This window comes from Capricornis sumatraensis, chromosome 2 (assembly GCF_032405125.1).
Source record: "Capricornis sumatraensis isolate serow.1 chromosome 2, serow.2, whole genome shotgun sequence".
NCBI classification, from domain to species: domain Eukaryota; kingdom Metazoa; phylum Chordata; class Mammalia; order Artiodactyla; family Bovidae; genus Capricornis; species Capricornis sumatraensis.
The window spans coordinates 113,984,986-113,991,709 of record NC_091070.1 but is presented as its reverse complement, the minus strand read 5'-3'; the positions used below and the strand labels follow the sequence as shown (position 1 = coordinate 113,991,709).

The window sequence follows — 6,724 nt, the reverse complement described above, 5'->3', positions numbered from 1 at the left end:
GTCTAACCAATGGGACAATCAGGCACAAACAGAAGCAAATGTAAAAACTGACCATTAGCATTGCACAAAATGGGCTCCAGAAAACTGTGCCCCTGTTTCTTTCTGACAACTCTATTACATATTTCTTATGATTGCTAAGGTTTCCAATCCTGTCAGTTAAGACTGAGAAGGCTACACCAGTGTCTATAAGAAATTCTATCAAATGGCCAGCCTCATCAATGATTAGTTATGTAGATAATATTTGTAGGCAGGGCCACTTTAAGCCTCAGGCCCCATTAATCTTCTTTTGATTGCAAAACTATCAATGGCTGAGGGGCCCCCATTGGTCCCTGGCATCTGGGGCATTCCCTCTGCCAATGCCTTGGCTGTTTGCAAAGGACACATCAATCACAGTCCTTCCTCCAGCACCCCTTTTGTCCACACAGGATACACTGGCCTTGTACGGGTACCCATGGGCCTTGTCTGCCAGGCCCAGAGGGCAGCCTCCTAATTGGTGGTCTTTGAGGGACAGAGGCATTTCAATCATTTGGGTCTTTTGCATATTTCTCTGTATTCAGCCTTTTGGGCCATATCCCTATTACTGAAAACCAAATACGCCAATTGGAGCAAATCATTCATTGGACTTTGAGGCCCAGCAGTGGCTTTCTGAATTTTTCACCTGATGTCTAGGGCAGACTGGGTTATGAAATGCATAGCCAAAAGGCCTGTCCCTCAAGGGAGGAGGGATCCATGCTTATATACTTCCTAAAAGTCTCCACTAATCTCTTTGGAAGAGTGCAGAATTTTCATCCTGTCCCTGTTGGACCTCTTTGACCTTTTCATAATTAACAGATTTTACTGTGTTTATTATATCCTCTATTAAGCAGTTAATCATATGATACTATCGGAAACCCTTTCCCAGCAAAGTCTTTTGCTTTGTCAGCTAATGTGTCTCATTGGACACCTCATTTCCGAGTGTTAGACAAGAGCCAACTCTTGGGTCCTGGAAGGGGTCCCCCTTCCTGCCACAGTTGCAGAGCCCTTAACAAATGCCAGACACTTTTCTAGGAGTTCTATATGAACTAACTCATATGGGTCATTTTATTACCCATTGATAAGCAAACTTGATGTAGTGACTAACAGACCTTAATTAGATGAAAGAATTTCAAACCTAAGACCAAAGAGAAGATCATTTGAATACTGGAGCTGGAAGGAAACTTAGAAACCAAGAAATCCAAGGGTTTTATCCTACTGTACAAAAAATGACCAAGTTTAGTCTTGTAGGTAAGAAAGCACTGTTGATATTTTGGAAATAGGCAAAGAAAGGAGGGAAGAATAGAAGAGATTTTTGAGTCAGAGAGCTCTTCCCGTGGCTTCTATATTTTTGTTTTACTTCTTTGAGGGGGACCATATGGGGGCTTTTAGCCTATAAATAAACCATCCATTAAGGTCTCCTTCCTGGTCTAATGCAAGCCCCTTCTCTTCAAATGGAAACTGAAAGCCATAGATGTGAAATAACAGTGGCAGGGGTCACATAAAGCAGCAATGGCAGAGTTGCCAGGAGAACACTGGATCCTGATTTCTTCTAGCACACTGTGGTACCTGTTCCACACAGCCTGTCACAGCACATAACTGAGGTGGGTCTTCCCCAGAGTTTCATGAACTGGCCCAAAGTAATTATCCTAACATGGAGGGAAAGTTCTGGGTCAGGGTGCACTTTTATGTAGATTTGTCAAGTAGTGACCACAAATGCCCACTTTTGACTTTTCTCTGTGCATTAAAATCTTGCCTTTATACTGCTTCTTCTAAAGCCATATCAACTATTAACAGCTATTATGTTAACATGTATGATCTTGAACAAGTTAGAGGATCTCTTTGGACCTTAGTTTTCTCGTTAAAAAAAAAAAAATGACAACTAATACAAACAGCAAAGTTCTTGAAGCTTCTCTCTGCCAAGGTCTGTTCATTTCTCTCCTCCAGTCAAATCTCTCACATGAATGACCCATATGGAGTTCAGGGAACATAATTCGAGTACTCTTTATTCCCACAAACTATAGAAACTTTATTCCCACTAACTCTAAGAGACTAAGACCCAGAGAGTGGAACCCTCTCAATAGCTCCATTTAATCTGAATACCTGATTCAAAATATACAAAAAATTCTCAGTAAACTAGAAATGAAAGAAAAGTTCCTTAAGCCGATAAACAATAACTTTGAAGAAGTACAGAAGGCTATTCTAACAGTCTACCCTCACCACTTATATTCTACATTGTACCATTGTCCTAGCCTTTGTGCAATATGACAAAAATGATAAAAGGCATGCACATTTTAAAAAATAAATCAGTAAAACTTTTGTTATTTTTTACAACATGATTGTGTCCATAGTAACCCTATGTAAACTATCAGAACTAACAATTTAGCAATACTGGGGATTCAAGGTCAAAATACAAAGTCAATTGCTCTTCAATATACTGGGAACCATAAAACAGAAAATAAAATTTCACGGAGTGGTTAGGTCCAGTGGTTAGAACTCAGCACTTTCACCACTGTGGGTCCAGGTACAAAGCCTGGTCATGGAACTAAGATCCTGCAAGTGGCTCAGCACAACAAAAAGGAAAAAATAATTTTTTTAACAACATCGTTTACAATATCAAAATACATTAAGTACCTAGTAAATGATCTAATGAAATACATACATCATACATACAATACCTGTATACCGAAAGCTACAGAGTACTGCTAAAAGAAATTAAAGACTAAGTAAATAGAATTAGAAAGTAGAAGTATAGGCTTAACACTGTTAAGATGCCTATTCTTCATAAAGAAATAAAAACTTGAGATATGTCACACGCCTAAACAGAAAGTACAGTCTGCCCAACTTCTGAATGAAAACTCAGGAAAATATCTTCATGATCTAAGATCTGCTAAGAGACTTCTCAGGACACAAAATGCTCTGCTTATTTAAAAATCTGATAAATTAGACCTTGTCAAAGTTAATTTTTTGTTTGCAAAAAGACACAATTAAGAAAAACTAGAGAGGGCAGAATAGGGGGAAAATGTACCTAGACTCATGAAGAATTTTTACAAAAAAAGTTAAAATGAGCAAACCAATTAAAACTGAGCAAAATCTTTGAGCATGCTTTGACAAAAGAAAATATACAAATGATCAATATAGACATGAAAATATGTTCAAGACTATTCGTTAATCATCTAGTAAACTAAGACCACAGTAAAGCACGTAATGAGATGCTTATCAGAATGCTCATAGTTTTTTTTTTTTAATTTTAAAATCTTTAATTCTTACATGTGTTCCCAAACATGAACCCCCCTCCCCTCCCTCCCCATAACATCTCAGTGGGTCATCCCCATGCACCAACCCAAGTAAGCTGTATCCTGCGTCAGACATGGACTGGCGATTCAATTCTTACATGATAGTATACATGATAGAATGCCATCAGAATGCTCATAGTTTTTAAAAACTGATAATATTAAATGGTGGTAACGATGTGAAGCAACTGGAACTTGCATACATTGCTAGTGATAGTATAAATTGGTGTAATCACTTCAAAGGACTGTTCAGCAGTTTCTAAATTTAAAAACACATCTACCTGGTGATCCAGAATTTACATTCCTAGATATTTATCCTATATCCCATAAAAAAAAAGTCCAAAAAGACTTGTACAAGAATGTTTTTAATGATCTATTCATAATAGCCCAAAACTAGCAACAACCCAAATGTTTGTCAATCAGTTCAGTTCAGTTCAGTTGCTCAGTCATGTCCGACTCTTTGCAACCCCATGAATTGCAGCACCCCAGGCCTCCCTTTCCATCACCAACTCCTAGAGTTCACTCAAACTCATGTCCATCGAGTCGGTGATGCCATCCAGCCATCTCATCCTCGGTCGTCCCCTTCTCCTCCTGCCCCCAATCCCTCCCAGCATCAGAGTCTTTTCCAATGAGTCAACTCGTCACATGAGCTGGCCAAAGTACTGGAGTTTCAGCTTTAGCCTCAGTCCTTCCAATGAACACTCAGGACTGATCTCCTTTAGGATGGACTGGTTGGATCTCCTTGTAGTCCAAGGGACTCTCAAGAGTCTTCTCCAACACCACAGTTCAAAAGCATCAATTCTTTGGCACTCAGCTTTCTTCACAGTCCAACTCTCACATCCATACATGACTACTGGAAAAACCATAGCCTTCACTAAACGGACCTTAGTCGGCAAAGTAATGTCTCTGCTTTTGAATATGCTATCTAGGTTGGTCATAATTTTCCTTCCAAGGAGTAAGCATCTTTTAATTTCATGGCTGCAATCACCATCTGCAGTGATTTTGGAGCCCAAAAAATAAAGTCTGACACTATTTCCACTATTTCCCCATCTATTTCACATGAAGTGATGGGACCAGATGCCATGATCTTCGTTTTCTGAATGTTAAGCTTTAAGCAACCTTTTTCACTCTCCTCTTTCACTTTCATCAAGAGGCTTTTGAGTTCCTCTTCACTTTCTGCCATAAGGGTGGTGTTATCTGCATATCTGAGGTTATTGATATTTCTCCTGGCAATCTTGATTCCAGCTTGTGCTTCTTCCAGCCCAGCATTTCTCATGATGTACTTAGGATGAAGAAATAAATTATAATTTGTTCATATAGTGGTAAAATACTAAGCAATTAAAAAACACAGAGTAGTGTATAAGCAAAATTTATTCATTTATTCTCAAAAATATTGTGTCAAGTTTTTTAAAAAAAGGAACAAAAGAGGAGATAATGTATGAGTCTATTTGTATGATATCCAGTATCAGGCAAAAGTAATTAGAAGTGGTAAATCAGAAAGAGATTGGTTTAAGGTGGGCATTGCACACTGATCAGAAAGAAATTTATGGGAATTTCTTGGGGTGATGGATATGTTCTATGTTGGAGAGGAGATAATTAAGTAAATACAGTTGTCAAAATACATCAAACTGAACATTTGAAATCTGTTCATCTTATTCTTTTCTAATAAGACTTCAATCTAAAGACGTTTTTGTAGGTTCTCATCACTAAAATGGAACTGTGTTGATGTATAAATCTCACTAATTACAAGGTAAGTAATCAAATACATGAGAATTTAGTACATGGTAATAAGATAAATATTAATGGGGAAAAAAGGATTGCTCAACTAATCAGACTGGAAAATTTAATGGAGACCTGGAAAGAATAAAATCGGGTCTAAACAGGGTAGGGGGAGCAACAAATATTAGAAGACAATTTAAAAATTAAAAACATCTATGGCACTCAGCTTTATTCATATTAGGAAAAAGGTGAATTAAAATATACTGAAATCAGATTTGCAAAGATAACAATCTTTTGCTAAGGCTATGGGAGGAAAGAGTATTCCCATAAATTGTAACAGCTCCATGGATGATATTCTAGTATTCATTTTATTTTGTCCTTTGAGGCATTTTATTTGCATGTATTACATCCCTAGAAAAAGAATCCAAGGAGTTTCCCTCCTGTGTGTTTTTGTCTTGCTTCTTCACGGTCCGTGATGCCAGCTAAGGTTGTCAGTACAATGAAACCAAACTGACAGGATGCAAAGCAGGTTATTCTGCCATTTTTCTAGATCTTTGAGTTGCACATCATATCTGGGACTGATCACTCCACACTTATTTAGCCTGCCTGTGAGGTTCACAACAGTTTTCCCAGCCCTGTGATCATCAATGATTTCAAATTTGCCAATGTAACCATGCTTCATCATTACAGTTAGGAAGCTGATGATGACTTTGGAGCATGGTCTAATAAGAACCTGGTGTTTGCCTCTCTTTTTGGCATTGCTGATACTTTTGAGAGCATTAGCCAGGACATTCATGTACACCATTCTGGTGACATGGAAAGATGGCAGAAAGAGCTAATATTCATTTTAAGATATATATTTACCCTAACAATTTCTCTTAGGAAAATTCATTTTACAGATAGACTTATAATTTATATCTGAAATAATAAATTAATTCCACAAATGTTTATTTATTATCTACTACATGTCCACAAGTACTACTGTGGACACTGAAGATATATCAGCTATCAACATACATGTTAAAACTAATACACCAATTCAGCACAGTTGTAGTATACAAAGTCAACATACAAAACTCAGTTGCATTTCTGTACTCTAAGAATAAACTATCTGAAAATTCAATTAGGAAAACAATCCAACTTAAAATAGCAACAAAAGAAATAAAACACATGGAATTAAACTTTTAAAAGGTGAAAAACTTGTCTACAGAAAGCTTCAAAGTATTGGTGAAATAAATTAAGACATAAGCAGATAGAAAGCTATCTCATCATGTTCATGAACTGAAAGACAATAGAGTTAAAATGTCCTTACTATTCAAGGTGATCTACAGATTCAATGTAATCACTAGCAAAATTCCAATGGCAATTTTTCAGAAATAGAATTAGGAAAAAACAATTCTGAATTTCATGTGGGAACACAAAAAACCACAAATAGCCAAAGCAATTTTGAGAAAGAAGAATAAAACTGCAGGCATCACACATCCCAACTGAAAAATATATTACAAAGCTATGCAATTCATGGGGTCGCAAAGAGTCGGACACTACTGAGCGACTAAACTGAACTGAACTGATAGTAAGTGTAACAGCATAGTACTTCTATGAAGACAGACATGTAGATCAATGGAACAGCATAGATAGTCCAGAAGTAACTCCACACATATACCGTCAACTGATTTCAATGAGGATGCCAAAAATACACA

General features: G+C 37.2%; 1 pseudogene; it reads right to left on the bottom strand.

Moving 5' to 3' along the window:
- Positions 1-5,435: 5,435 nt before the first annotated feature.
- Positions 5,436-5,829, bottom strand: LOC138072646 (small ribosomal subunit protein uS8-like; annotated as a pseudogene).
- Positions 5,830-6,724: the final 895 nt, after the last annotated feature.